The 15662-nt window shown below is 45.9% G+C and overlaps 1 long non-coding RNA gene across 1 annotated transcript; it reads left to right on the top strand.

Moving 5' to 3' along the window:
- Positions 1 to 2300: 2300 nt before the first annotated feature.
- On the top strand, positions 2301 to 13146 carry LOC145543332 (uncharacterized). The gene is made up of 7 exons (XR_014080647.1): positions 2301 to 2502; positions 3732 to 8076; positions 8230 to 8732; positions 9987 to 10233; positions 10459 to 11083; positions 11235 to 11292; positions 12960 to 13146. It is a non-coding gene; the product is annotated as an uncharacterized LOC145543332 (long non-coding RNA).
- Positions 13147 to 15662: the final 2516 nt, after the last annotated feature.

The raw sequence follows: 15662 nt of genomic DNA, 5'->3' as shown, positions 1-15662 counted from the left end.
GAGTGTTTTGCCTATGTTTTCTTCTAGGAGTTTTATTGTTTCTGGTCTTACGTTTAGATCTTTAATCCATTTTGAGTTTATTTTTGTGTACGGTGTTAGGAAGTGTTCTAGTTTCATTCTTTTACAAGTGGTTGACCAGTTTTCCCAGCACCACTTGTTAAAGAGATTGTCTTTTCTCCATTGTATATTCTTGCCTCCTTTGTCGAAGATAAGGTGTCCATATGTGCGTGGGTTTATCTCTGGGCTTTCTATTTTGTTCCATTGATCTATATTTCTATCTTTGTGCCAGTACCATACTGTCTTGATGACTGTGGCTTTGTAGTAGAGCCTGAAGTCAGGCAGGTTGATTCCTCCAGTTCCATTCTTCTTCCTCAAGATTGCTTTGGCTATTCGAGGTTTCTTATATTTCCATACAAAGTGTGAGATGATTTGTTCTAGTTCTGTGAAAAATACCATTGGTAGCTTGATAGGGATTGCATTGAATCTATAGATTGCTTTGGGTAGTATACTCATTTTCACTATATTAATTCTTCCAATCCATGAACACGGTATATTTCTCCATCTGTTTGTGTCCTCTTTGATTTCTTTCATCAGTGTTTTATAGTTTTCTATATATAAGTCTTTTGTTTCTTTAGGTAGATATATTCCTAAGTATTTTATTCTTTTTGATGCAATGGTGAATGGTATTGTTTCCTTAATTTCTCTTTCTGTTTTCTCAATATTGGAGTATAGGAATGCAAGGGATTTCTGTGTGTTAATTTTATATCCTGCAACTTTACTATATTCATTGATCAACTCTAGTAATTTTCTAGTAGCGTCTTTAGGGTTTTCTATGTAGAGGATCATGTCATCTGCAAACAGTGAGAGTTTTACTTCTTCTTTTCCTATCTGTATTCCTTTTATTTCTTTTTCAGCTCTGATTGCTGTGGCCAAAACTTCCAAAACTATGTTGAATAGTAGTGGTGAAAGTGGGCATCCTTGCCTTGTTCCTGACTTTAGGGGAAATGCTTTCAATTTTTCACCATTGAGGATAATGTTTGCTGTGGGTTTGTCATATATAGCTTTTATTATGTTGAGATATGTTCCTTCTATTCCTGCTTTCTGGAGGGTTTTTATCATAAATGGATGCTGAATTTTGTCAAAGGCTTTTTCTGCATCTATTGAGATAACCATATGGTTTTTTTCTTTCAATTTGTTAATGTGGTGTATTACATTGATTGATTTGCGGATGTTAAAAAAACCTTGCATTCCTGGGATAAAGCCCACTTGGTCATCTTCAAAAGAGGTAGGAAAAATTATAAAAGATAAAAAAAGAGAGACAAAAGAGTTAGGGACGGAGACCCGTCCCGGGGAGGGAGTCGTAAAAGAGGAGGAATTTCCAAGCACCAGGAAACCCTCTCACCGGCGGGTGTGGGGGAGGATTTTTTATCTCGGAGGGCAATGTAACTGGGAGGAAAAAATAAATAAAATCCACAGATTACGTGCCTAAAGCAACTACCAGCAAAGAACCCCAGACGCTCGCATCATCCGCCACCAGCAAGTGGGGGCTGAACGGAGAGGAGCGGGCAGCATTGCCTAGGGTAAGGACCGGGCCCGAGTGCCCCGAGGGAAAATCATAAAATTTTCAAGCGAAGACAGAGTTTATCATCATAAACTCTTACTGAAGGGACTACTGAAGGATGTGCTTCTAGAAGTGAATTGAGCCCACATAGAAGGAGGTGCCTTGCAAGAAGCAATATGAGCAAAAAATAAAATATATATGTAAGCCCACTGCTATATCTAAATAATTATCAGCTACAAAAATTTTCGAAGTAATTTTAGAGGTTTAAAAATAAAAATAAAATATTAAGACACAATAGGAATTTAGGAAGAACAGTTAAAATGTTCTGAAGTCTATTTGGGGATAAGAAGTTAGAGATACTGGTTAACTTTATAGTCATTAAAACAAGTATTTATGTTAAAATTTTAAGGATTCCTACAAGAAGAATGGAAATAAAGTGGAAAACTTCCAAACCAAACAGAAGAAGATACAGTCAATTCGGTAGAATGTGTAAAAAGAAGCGATCGAAAGAAAACACAAAATAAAATGGTAGAAATAATTTCATCAATATCAGTAATCATCACGACTCTAACTGGATGAAACTTAAAATTTCTGAACACACATACATTAGATGCTAGGCACTGTTGTGTTGCAGACTAGTGGGTCAGGATAAAGGGACAAACAAAGCAATGATGACAATGGGCTGAACGGGAACACAGGGTGCTATCAGGTAAAAGGAGGGGCACCCGGTTCAGTCTGTAGGGAGAAGGTTGGGGAAGAGTTCCTGATGATGGCGACCCTTCAGCTGCATCCTGGAGGATGAGTAAGAAGGCAGAAGAGATAGGAAGGGTGTGCCAGGCAAAGGTTACAGCATGTGCAAAGTCATGGAAGTGTGAGAGAACAAGGCATGCTCTGGTCTAACCTTCTTTTGTTATGGATGAGGAACCTGAACTTCAGAACAGGTAAGGAGACTGTCCCAAGGTCACCCATCTGGTTAGGAACAGAACCAGGATTTGGACCCAAGACTCCCACCTCCTCGAACACCCCCTTTCTACAGTACCACAGTGCCTTGGGTGTGCAGCAGGAGGTTCGACGACTGCATATCGTTGAGATTCCAGCCGACTTGGAAAAAGAGCTGCCTTTGGGTGTGGGGGCTGGCTGTGTCTCTGGCTTATCCTGGGCTGGAGCAGAGCCAGGAACTTGGCAGTTTCCAGAGCTGAGCAGTCCAGCTCACCCCAAGGAAGCCATGGCACCGATGCCCAGTTTAATCATTAACTCCAAGTTCACAGGGCTGGAGCTGGAATGCACAGGACCTGGGGAGCAGTCTGGATCTCCAGGGAGCTAAGAGAAAGATGGCTCTTGAGTGAGAAGGGACTCAAGTTTATTTTATATTTTTTATTTTTGGCTGCACTAGATCTTCATTGTGGTGCACAGGCTTCTACAATCGTTGGCAGGCGGGCTTCTTTAGTTGTGGTGCGTAGGCTCTAGAAGGCATGGGCTCCATAGCTGCAGCGCAAGGGCTTAGCTGCAGCATGTGGGATCTTAATTCCCTGACCAGGGATTGGACCTTGACCCCCTGCACTGGGATCATGGAGTCTTATCCACTGAACCACCAGGGAAGTCCCAGGAACCAAATTTAGAATCGGGTCTTTTGTCCCAGAATGGGTCTATACTCCGGGTTCAGGAATAAGCATTTTTGCTGTTCCTCTCCATTTTGTTGGAGTTGACTTATCACCTTGTTAACTCGATTTCGGAATCCCTGTCAATATTCATATTATATCATACTTGCCTCTGCTGCAGCCCTTACCCTGCACAGTAAGTCTTTACACATCCATCTACCCCAGTAAACTGCGACCTCCTGGAGAGCAGGACTCAGTCTTTTAACTTAGCATCCTTGGCGTTTGGCAGAGCCTGGCACATAGTGGGTGCTCATTGTTTGCTGACTGGTTGAATAGATGATGGGCTTCCCTGATAGCTCAGTTGGTAAAGAATCCAATGCAGGAGACCCCGGTTCGATTTCTGGGTCGAAATATTCCTGAATAGATGAGACCCTGATTCTGCATAAAGGTGTTCCAAAGCACATGACTTTTTTTTTTAATTAAAAGAAATGGAGAGTGATTTTGTATAAAAAGTTCAACATAGGTTCATAAATATTTCTTAGGATATTCTGTGCTATCTTCATATATTACAGAGCCAAGATGAGGTCCACTGGTCTAAATGGATGGCGTGTTGCTAAGGAGTTGAGTCTTCTCTCCTTTCCTGGTTAGTGTCTAGGTGACAGCAGAGCATATTGAAGGTTGCTAGGGCTCACTAGGGAGAGAGCTATTCTTCAAGCATGAAAGTGAAAGGCTTAGCTACTCAGTTGGGTCTGACTCTTTGCGACCCCATGGACTATAACCCACTAGGCTCCTCCATCCTTGGAATTCTCCAAGCAGGACTACTGGAGTGGGTCGCCATTCCCTTCTCCAGGGGATCTTTCCGAAGTAGAGGTCAAACCCGGGTCTCAAGCATGAGGTGACGTTTTTATTGAGGAGACAAAAGCCCCGTGGAGAGCAAATTCCAGCAGCATGATAAAGCTAACTGCTCCTTATAATTTCTGAAAGCCTGCAGTTGGAAAGACTGCATTTGTAGTGGCATCACCAAGCCCTGAGAACACAACTATAAAGGAACTTCTGGATTCCACTGAAGAAACGTTCCAATGGAAAGTGAGATACAGGAGGTGGCAAAATTTCCCTTTCTTTCTGGTGAACCTGATGTTCCTGATCTGTAAGGTAGAGGCGGTCATCTCTTCTTCATGAGGCACTAGTTGTGATTAAATGGAATGATGGTGAAGGAGCCTTGGTACCTAGAAGATGCTCAGTCATGGTGCGAGCATCTTTTCTCTCTTTCTGAAAGTAAGAATCCTGAACCTGTATAGAACCAGAGATGTGGAAATAAATTCTGCTGTTAGAGACTATGTGACTGGTGACCAGGTATTCAGCAGCCCTATCCGGAAGGGATGGAGTCATTCTGCTGACTACTGGCTTCCAGGGCAAACATCTGCTGATGGTGTTGTAGTAGAGCCAGCCCTGGAGGATGCTGGGAGAAGACACGTTCCTTGCAGGAACAGTCGCTCTCCCGGAAAAGCCAGCTTGCCTGGTTGGGGTTGAGCCAGAAAGACTGACTCTCACCCTAGCAAATTCTCTTTCACTCCAAGGTCCTGGATACACTGGGAAGACTGCCCAACGTCAGGGAGCCTCCTTCTGTACCAACCTCTGGGTACTTGCTGGTGGGTGGCAAATAATCTAACCAGTTTGCCTGCACCTCTTTCTACCACCTGTAAATTCTCAGAGACCTGTAAGTTCTTTAGAATTGCCAGTGTGCAGGGATTGTGGTGTGAGTTAATTCAGAAAAGACCCAGGCTTAGATCCCTCCAGCTTCCCACCTGCTCTAGTCCCCGCATCATCTAGAGCAGGTCACTGAGCTGCCTTTCCCCTTGGCCTTTCCATTTCTCTCCATTGCTCCAAAGAACTGGGATGAAATGAGAAGTCAATTGCCAAGGGAGAGCCTCTCCTGGGGCAAATTTCCTGTTTCTGCCTGCAGGCATGAAGACCCTGAGTGGGAAGGCCAGTGCGGGCCACTCTCCCAGAACCAGCCCTGGGGTGACAGGTGCAGGCCATATCCATCCTTTTATGGTGTGTGTGGGGGGTGGTGGTGGGGAAGGAGAGGGTTTAAAAGAGGAGGAGGAAGAAGAAAGACTGTGTAGAGACCCCAAGGCTGCTCCATTACTCCAAGCCCGCCCCTACCTGAAACTGTAGTCTCCACCAAGTCCCAGAGAGAGAGGGAGAGGGAGAGAGCTGGGGGTGGGGGAGAAAGAGACGGAGAGGGGGAATCAAAGAAAATTGCAAAAGTCAATGGTCTGGAACCAGAGGCAGCCTCAGCAACTGCAGTGTGACTTTGATTCCCCTATCATAACCCTGAATTAAAAATTCAGGCAATTATCTGCATGGCTTCCTTCTGATTAGAACGAGCCGGAGCCTCATTAATGCATCGGCACAGAGGAAAGCCATTAGGGTCTGTGAAATGGAATGTTTCTCTGAGAACAGGTTCCGCTTGATGTAGAATACCCAGCAAAAAGAAATTTCACACATTTTTGAGCTCAGAGTCACAGGACGGCACCCTGCTTCGGGGCTGCAGACCCTGCCACGGTCGTCCTCTCTCAGCTGGTTCTGGGTGAAAGCCACCTTTGTTTCCCAGCCTCTCTCTGGTACCTCCATCCGCTAGAGTTGTGTGTGGGGGGGGGGTGGGAGTGCGGTGTGAGTGTGTGAGGGAGTTGAGGGGCCAGAAGGGACTTCCTGGCCGTCCTGAGACACTGAGTCAGACTGGATGCCTGATCTCAGAGTCCTTGAGCCATGAGGAGCCCTGGAACTTTGGGGGGATTCACTGCTCTTCTTTGCTAGAAGAACCAGAAGCAGGTATGTTGGAGACAGCGAAGGTCCAAGACTCCAGAAAAGATCAGCATATCTGCATGTTCCCAAGAGTCCTGGCACTTCCCTGACCGATGTAGTGACTTGGGCATCCCAAGGTGGCCCAAGCAGCGTCTGGGGAAGATGAGCCAGCCTTGGGGGCTTGTTGCTTAGAAAGGGGTGAAGGATTAGCACTAAGGAGGGCACCCTTTATTCATCCCTTATTCTGTGAGCTTGAAGCTCCCAGAGATGCAAATCTACCATCCTGTGCCTAAGGGGGTTAAAAAAAAGTGAAGTGTTAGTCACTCAATCTTGCCCAACTCTTTGAGACCCCATAGACTGTAGCCCGCCAGGCTCCTCTGTCCTTGGAATTCTCCAGGCCAGAATACTGGTGTGGGTAGCCATCTTCTCCAGGGGATCTTCCTGACCCAGGGATTGAACCTGGGTCTCCTGCATTACAGGCAGATCCTTTCTATACTGAGTCACCAGGGAAGCATCCATAAAATAACCAGCATTCAGAAGCTCTTATGCACCCCCTCTTTGGGATTTCTAGGGTGCAGCTCTCTTCCTCAAATCACTGTGCATTGCTTACAGGGGAACCCAAGAGCAGTTTTCCAAAATAACCACCCTTGCAGCCCTGGTAAGTTCATCTCTTGGGCTTGACCCTATGTCATTTAGGTTTTCTTCAAGCTGAAGGATGGGACTTGGGTTCCCTCAGTTCGACAGCTCGACATTCCTCTAATACAGGGATTCTGGGGACACTAAACATTGATCCTTGGGATAAGCTACATAAAATAACCTCTTTAGGAGAAAAGCCAATCTGACATGATGAGGACTAGAAAACCGTGGAAAAGTTTTTGTAGGAAGAAAACTAGTTACAGTCATTAGGGTGCCAACCAGAAAAGCATTTTCCTTCAAAGTATTGGAACAAGCCACCTTCTTCTCCTGGCACACCTGTTCCCTATCCAGTGTTAAAAACCAGGGCCAAGTGTTTGTGCAAAGCTGTAAACACAGCCGGACGGTCATGAGAATAATGGAGTCGATGTGTAAATGACACAATTTGTACCAACGGCGCCCCCTACCGGACAGCAGCAACACTAGGCTGGTCAACTCGTGGTCATTCAGGTTTTTCAGAATGTTTCCAGTTCCATCCACGTTGGAAGGGACATTCCTGGTCACCAGGGAGTTTTTCTACAGCATGTTTTCAATACTGTGGACGGTTTTATGGGTGTAAGGCTCCTAGAGGTTACCTCAACCTCTGAGACAAACAAGATGCTTGGTGATTCAACCATGTTTCTTTGTGGGTTCTGAGTATCTGTTTTTTTCCTAACACTTTGCTCTCCTTGGACCAACACTCGCCAGAGTTAAATGCAGTTGAGAATGACTCGTGACCACAGATGATCTGCATGTAAAGGGCTGACCTAAAGGCACCCAGGATCTTGGGTGGCTGGAGGTTATCTCTCGAGCCTCACTGGCTGGTATGGGAGTGAAAGGGACTGGCCAAAGGTCAGGAATGTGGGCCTTCTGGAGAGGGAAGCCACTCCACCAGCTTCACGGCCGAGCCTTTCTCTCTGTCGCTGAAAAGAATCAAATCTCAGCCTTTGCACCTTAGCCCCGTCTGCTGCATTCCTCAATATTTTAAACATAGACCCTCTGCTCAGTCCGACCACCCCTTTCTTGCCAAGATAACCCAGTCTCTACCTTTGTACATTGTCACTCCTTATTTGTTCCACGAATGTTTTTTTTGGACAACTGTTCTGTGCCAGACATTGTTCTAGGAAGGGGAGCTATAGCACTAAACGTGAAACAGAAAGTCTCCTTGGGGATGCCGCGCTGTGTTGTGCTAAGTTGCTCAGTTGTGTCTGACTCTGTGCAACCCCATGGACTGCAGCCCACCAGGTTCCCCTGTCCATGGGATTCTCCAGGCAAGAACACTGGAGTTGGTTGCCTTGCCCTCCTCCAAGGGATCTTCCCGATCCAGAGATGGAACCAAGGTCTCCTGCATTGCAGGCAGATTCTTTACCGTCTGAGCCACCAGGGAAGCCCCTCATTGGGGATACAATTATAGAAAGACAAGTGTGAGCGAGCAGTGTAAGTGCGAAGAAGCCAAGCTGGGAGAGAGGGGTAGAGAGGGAGGGTGGCTACTTCATTGGGGGAGGGGGTATCTCTCTGCAAAGCCCTTTGGAAAAGCTTTGTGCTCCATCCATGCTGGTGATCTGTCTCCTTTCTCTCCTTTAAAACCAGGACTGCCTCTTCCATGAAACTTCCTCAGTTCATGTTCCCTCTCCAGTGACTCTGCCCTTCAGCTCATCTCTGCTCAAGTTTCTTCCTTCTCAGAAAGATGTTTGATGATGTTAGATTGCGATCTCCCGGAGAAAAAGGGTCCTGTCTTTCATTTCTCTGCTTTGCTACCAGAGCAGGTGGCGGGGGTGGGGGGGAGGCGAGGAGGAGACAAGCATGTCTACTCTGTGCTAGAAACATTCACACATTCCTTCATCCAGTCCTCACAAAACTCCTGCAGACTCTGGCTTATTGTCCACATTTTATAAACAAGGAAAGTGGGGCTTCATTTATCCAACCACTGAGTGGTGGAACTGAGGTCTGAACCCTGATCTCTTTAGCATCGTGGTCTGTACTCTTCCCACCCTGGAGCCTATTTGTGAAGTATTCCTGCAGTGGCATCAGTGAGTGATGAGTACAAGGAAGGGATAAGCTTTGTTTTCTCATCGAAGAGCTGTGCAAAAAAGGTGAGAAGCCCCTTACCTCTGGCGATTCTTCTTTCACTGCGTTATAACCAGGTAACCACAGGCACCTCACTACCCCTTCCAGGGGCTCATGACTTGTCTTTGTAAGTTAAGGTTAGGCTACAGGTGGCTCAGACAGTAAAGAATCTGCCTGCAATGCAGGAGACCCAAGTTCGATCCCTGGGTCAGGAAGATCCCCTGGAGGAGGGAATGGCTACCCACTCCAGTATTCTTGCCTAGAGAATCCCATGGACAGAGGAGCCTGGTGGGCTATGGTCCATGGGAGCCCGAAGAGTCAGACAGGACTGAGTGACTAACACTTCACACATGACCTCCTAGCTCTGACATTCTAAGGAATGTCATCTTGTTCAAGGAAGGGGAGAGGATGGAATTCGGGGAGAAGTTACCAACTTTACTGCATCAAATATGGTTTTTTAACATTAAGAGATAGAAACATAACAGGGTTTGTTCATTCAATTAAAATTCAATATATATTGAATACTTACTACATGCCAGACCATGGCATGTGCTGAGGATACAGAAATAAAAACATTTAAAAACATTGTCCTTACCCTGGCATATATGTAAAGGGAAAGACAAATATGACACGAAACTATCACAATGATAGCATTTGATAGCTCACATGGAATCCACCCTTTGCCAGAAATTGTTCTGAGCACTTGAAACTTTTAACTCATTTTAATCTTCCCAACAAACTATGAGGTGAGTATTATTTTTATTCCTACTTTACAAGTGAGTAAACTGAGGCACAAAGAAGGGTATATGCTGAAGAGGTATTGTGAGCGTTAATAATGCATGAATTGAGCTTATTTTTTTTTAAGATTTCTTTGATGTGGATCATTTTTAAAGCCTTTATTGAATCAGTTGCAATATTGCTTCTGTTTTATGTGTTGGTTTTTTGGCTGTGAGTCATGTGGAATCTTAGCTGCCTAACCCAGGATGAAACCCACACCCCCAGCATTGGAAGGTGAAGTCTTAACCACTGGACCTCCAGGGAAGTCCCAAATGGTGCTTATTTACAGGGCCTGAGATGTCAAGATGAGGATAGGCCATCAACCTGCACTGTTAACAGCTGGTTTTGTCCCCCTGAAAGTGAAAGTGTTGCTCAGTCGTGTCTGACTCTTTGTGACCCCATGGACTGTAGCACGCCAGGCTCCTCTGTCCATGGGATTTCCCAGGCAAGAATACTGGAGTGCGTTGCCATTTCCTTCTCCAGGGGATCTTCCTGTATTGCAGGCAGATTCTTTACCATCTGAGCTACCAGGGCAGCCACTGTGGTTATTCCTTACTTGACCCTTCTGCCACTTGGGATCAGCCACACACATCCAGCTGGAGGAAGGGATTTTCTTCAGTGAGCAGAGAAGGCTTTAGGGTTTTGAAACTCAAAATCTGTAGCCGTCAAGTCACATGGAACATGGAGTAAACTGGGTGAATTACAGCCAGTTTCCTGTCCACTGAGAAGGGGAGTGAAAAGAGGAAAGAGGCAAGCATGCATGCTCTGGGAAGTTGAGCACTAGCCCCTGCACCCACCTGAGCCAGACGTGCGGTGGGTCCTGGGGATCAGACCTCTCCCTGGGCCCTGACGTGGCGAGAGCAAGGGTACCCTGGGCTTGAGGGCAGTTGGAAGGAGATGGGCTCTTAGCTCTGCAAGAGCTGACTGCTGTGGGCAGCCCTGTGCACAGAGCAGAATGAATGTCTGTCTTCCTAGGAGAAGCATGGAAGGAATAAGAGGGTCACTGGACACAGAGCCTTCTAGAGTCGGAACCAGAGAAAATGCTGCCCCAGGACCAAGTGAGGAGTGGATGTCTTGTGGCTGCTGAAGAGAGGCGGTGGGGTATAAAGGCCAGGATGGGGGTGCCGCCGGGGCAGGGGGCTCTGCTTTGCTCACTGCTCCATCCTGAGGTAACAACAATTCACCAACGTTCGTTAAATGAAGGACCCCAGATGGCTGTCTCTAGAATCAAGCTGTCGGGTTTCATACCTCCCCTCTGCCTTTTACTCCTCTATGTCATCCTTGCATAAGTCTCTCCCCTTCTCTGTGTCTCACCTGTAAAATGGGGATAAAGATAGTGCAGATCAATACTGATCTGACATAAAGAGAGAGAATGCCTCTGAAGCACTGTCTGGCGCAGCACATGGGCTCAGGAGGATTTGCTGAGTAATAGAGGCCACTGCCTCCATCCTTGCCCTGCACCTTATACACCCCTCAACCTCAATATCACCTGAGCTTAGACATAACCTTGAAGAAAAGATGAGGATTCTGGTACTGGCTAAGATCAAGTTCCCACCATCACGATATAATGGAGATGCCTAATACTCCTAAAGATATGAAGGTAAATGTTTTAATTTGAAACAGTTATTCTTCTTGAACAATGAATTTTGTAGCCTGATAATCATATTCAAGATAAATGCACCCTGTGAAGAATCAAGTGTCCCTCGGAGAGCCTGGCTAGCGTTTAAATTAAACTGCTTTCTTCCTTGCAGACGTGTTGACTCACAAAACAACCTTACTTGTCTTTCTAGAAAAAGCCCAGTCCTTCAGGTGAGTTATTGTTTGCAAGGGCTGCTAACAGAAACTATCTTTAAGGCAAAGAGGTCAAGTCTAGGAAACAGAACTCTGTCCTTCCCTGCAAAAGAGCACTGGACTTTCCTGAAGAAATTCAGTATCAAGGGTTTTATTTCTTGTTAAGATATGTTCCCCTGAAGGTGAGTGATAAATATTATCATTAATTTTTTATTAAAAAAAAACCTATCTGTATTTGCCTGACTTCCCACTTACCTAACAGCCAATAAGTGACTGTCTGTCCTATTTGCCCAGATTGTATACGTTTTTAACACTGAAAGCCTCATATCCTGGGAAACCCTCTCAGTTCCAGACAAACAAAAATTCTCTAAATGTCCCAGATAATCCATAAATGCCAATGACAAACCAGGTAGACTTGTCAGCCCAAGGAAGTGTCTGCAGATTTTTTTTGTTTTTGTTAATGAGCAAGGAAATTTACTCATTTCAAGTCAGAAGAGCTCACTTCAGGGAGGAAAATCAAAACTGATCCCCTGGGGGCACTTTTCACTCTGTTGACTGTTGGTAGGCCTGGCCCTGGAGACCCTGCAAAGGGGGATTCAGCCTGCCTGCCTCGATGATAAGGAAATGGGATGCAGACAGAAGACCGTGTCAAATGGGGGCCACCAGACAAAGCTGCAAACCCTCGCCTTGGCATTCTTCCTGTCAAGTCCCTCGCTTTTGGTCAGACTCTTGACCCCTCGATGAACCCCAGCCACAGCGCAGGGCGGTCTCCATGTCTCCAAGTCACTGTAGTCTGTCTGCCTGTGCAGAGCCCTGGGGTTTGTCCACAAGGAAGAGGAACCCAGGCATGGCGGTTCCCCTCAGGACACGTGGAGTGGCGGCCCCGAGCCTCTGTGTGCATCTCTTTCCCTCAGACCAAGTGTCTTTGCTGTTTCTCTGGCATGCTCAGACCTGGCGGAATTGGTCCACTGCTTGCAGAGCGAGTTTCTGGTCACAGAGAACGTGGCACAGCCTGTTTCTGCACATCACGGGGAGAGTGAGGACCCATCGGACTGTGGGTGTTTGGCTCCGAGGTTGGATTCCTGAGGCCACAGGGCTCCTTCCATGAGTCAGGGTCTCTCGTGAAATTGCAGTCAAGATATTGGTGGGGCTGCATCATCTGAAGGCTTGACTGGGGCTGGAGGGTCTGCTTTCAAGACAACTCATCACATGGCTGTTGGCTAGAGGCCTCAGTTCCTCACCATAGCACCTCTTCATGGGGCTGCCTGTGTGTCTTCATGAGATGAGAGCTTCCCCCAAGATCAGTGACCCAAGAGACAGAAAGCAAGAGGGAAGCCATGGAACACCCCCCCCTTTTAAAAAATATTTATTTACTTATTTGGCTTCGATGGTCTTAGTTGCAGCATGCAGGTTTAGTTGCCCCATGGCTTGTGGGATCTTAGTTCGCTGACTAGGCATCAAAACCTACATCTCCTGCATTGCAAGGTAGATTCTTAACCGCTGCACCACCAGGGAAGTCCCCACAGTACCTTTTAAGACCCAATCATGGGCTTCCCTGGTGGCTCAGTGGTAAAGAATCCACCTGCCAATGCAAGAGACATGGGTTCAGTCCCTGATCTGGGAAGATTCCACATGCCGCGGAGCAGCTAAACGCGTGCACCACAATTATTGATTCTGTGTTCTAGAGCCCGAGAACTGCAACTATTGAAGCCTGTGTGCTCCATGCTCTGCAACAAGAGAAGCCACCAAAATGAGAAGCCTGCACATCACAGCTAGAGAGTAGCCCCTGCTCACAGCAACTAGAGGAAAGCCCACATAACAACGAAGACCCAGAGCAGCCAAAAATAAATAAATGAAAAAATTTTAAAAAGATCCAATCATGCACCATCATTTCCTCCACGTTCATTCGCTAGAAGAAAGCCATCAAGTCCAGCCTCACTCGAGGGGAGGGGGAAATAGGGAGGAAAGAATATCAAAGGATTTGTGCACATAGTTAAAAATCACTGTTTCCCTAAACATTAAAAGACCATGGATGAATTCCCAGAGAAGTTGGTTTTGGTAGTAACATAGAAAGAAAAGCACAGATTTCAAGTCAAATTTGAGGTTGATCCAAGGCTTTGCTTCTTTTCAGTTTGTGGGATCTGGGGCAAAAGGATCATCTCTAAACCTTAGTGTCTTCATTTATAAAATGAAGATAATGGTAATTCTCTCATTGACTTACTATAATAATTAAATGAGAGGACCTATCGAGGGACAGATCCAAACTGTACAGGGTATGCTCTTATAAACTGACATGGACCTCTTTAAGAAAAGAGAATGCAAAGTTACAATTAGATGTTAGGTGTAAAATGAACATTTATTTAGAATTAGAAATAATCAAAAAATAACACATTTCCAAAGCTGATAAATACTACAACTATCACAAAAACCTAGGAAAATGACAATTGAAAATATTCAATTACCTAAACATACTTCTTTAAAATATCACTTTTCCTACATTTTGACTGCACATTTTTTGACCATTTCTCAATATGACAAAGATTTTGTAATATCTTCCATAGTCAGGAGAGACAGATAAATCAGTCTTTGGTTCAGCCTTACAATTCATTGTTTGTAATGTTAGGCACTTCTTCAGGGTTGTTGTCAAATGTGGAAAACTTCTATCATGTGTCTCTTATAGAGGTGCTCAGGGCACTTCAAAGCATCTTGTGTAATGAATTGATGGCACCTGTTACCCAGGACCATTAGAGGGGTCTGCACAAGGGAGGGGCTTAAAGCATCAGCCTCCCTGTATATCTTCCCCTGGGAGCAGGTATGCATGTAGCAGGGAGGCTAGCAGGTAATAGGTGCTCAGGAAATGGGAAAAGTGAGGAGACAACCATCATCCTCTTTCTCCATTGCCCCAGGCAAAGTCAGAGACTTCTCATCTTAATTTCATCTTCCCCCTTCTCCAGGAGCTCCTCCAGGGCCCCTCAGGGACAAAACTACAGCCCTTGTTATGATGGAGTGGAAAGAACACTGGGCTCAGAATGAAAAGACCTGGGTCTGAGTCCTGACTTTATCACTTAATTTGCCCCTCATCAGCTGGCAAATGAACCAACCTCTCTGTGTCTCAGTTTCCTCATCTCTGGGGTGAATGCTGCTATGCCAGCTTTGTGGGTTGTTGCAGAGATTAATGGCAGGCTATAAGAAAAAAGGCTTTGTAAATTGTAAGCAATTTCACTAAGGTAAAGTGTTTATTTTGATGTCTGGAAGTTACTGAGGAGCCAGTTTGGACACTATCCAATGTGTCAGAATCTTGAATTCTTTGTTCTCTGTGGTCTCAAGGAGTTGGAAATTCAAAATGGACTTTCATCAAATTTGGCACAAAGACCAGGATAGCAAAATAGTCCACTCTTTCCATAGAAAGGTACTGAGTCCCAGCTAGTGCCGTAATTTGTGCTAGAGATGAGAGTTCAAAGACAGACAAGACACACTCCTGGTCCTTTGTGGATGGGTAGATGGAATCCCAGACAGACATCTGCAGGTTACAGCCTCGCTGTGTCTCAGAGCCTCCTTCTGCCAAGGGGTGTGGCTAAATGCCCAAATGGCTTGGAAACTGATGGGTGGACGCTTGCAGATCGTGGAGAATCCTTGCACAGGTGTCCAACAGAACCATTAGAGAGCTGCAGGGAGGCCCTGCCAAGACTGACTGTTCTTGGGGGAATTTTCAGGAAGCTTTGAAGTGCCGCCAGGGCAAGGGAGGCTGCCCCATCCTGGAGGTGCATTCACTGTAATTTACTCCTCCACGTGGGCTCTGAAGCTCCAGTCTCATAAATACATCACCCACGCAGCCCTGCCCTGTGTAAAGGAAGATGGACAGAGGAGGTGGGGCGGGGGCAGAGGAGGAGGAATCCCTAAATTAAGAAGGTCCCTGGGACACTGGCCTACAGACACGACTGATCCCCCAGAGTCTCTCTCCTTTAAGCAGAAATATTTCCAACTAAGATCACAGACTCCCTTGTCATAAAATCAATGAAACCGCAAGGGAAAATGACCTCTCGCTTGACTGCACCAGAGATATCTCAAACGGAGTCATTTCCCCTCCTGCAGAAACAAGTGTGCTGGGGCTCGGAACCGGCATCCAGGCTTTGCTGTGGAGAATTTGCGGTGAAAAGGAAATCAGGTAGGTTGGGAGCTTACTTACTTGTTTTACTTGCTGTGTTTTAGGATGGTTTCTGAACAACCTCTCCAGGGGAGACTTTTTTCTGGGGTCAGACCTGGGTCCAAGCTCCAGCTCCTCTAATTACTGGCTGGGTGTCTTTGGGCAAAGTGGAATCTCATCCAGGTTTCCTCATCTAGTTAAAGAAAAAGAAAAGAGGATGATACTGTAAGGTCTGCCTGCCCTA

The sequence above is a fragment of the Giraffa tippelskirchi genome, chromosome 3 (assembly GCF_054371585.1).
Source record: "Giraffa tippelskirchi isolate mGirTip1 chromosome 3, T2T-mGirTip1v1.2.pri, whole genome shotgun sequence".
Lineage (NCBI taxonomy): Eukaryota > Metazoa > Chordata > Mammalia > Artiodactyla > Giraffidae > Giraffa > Giraffa tippelskirchi.
This window is presented reverse-complemented; position numbering and strand designations above follow the sequence as displayed.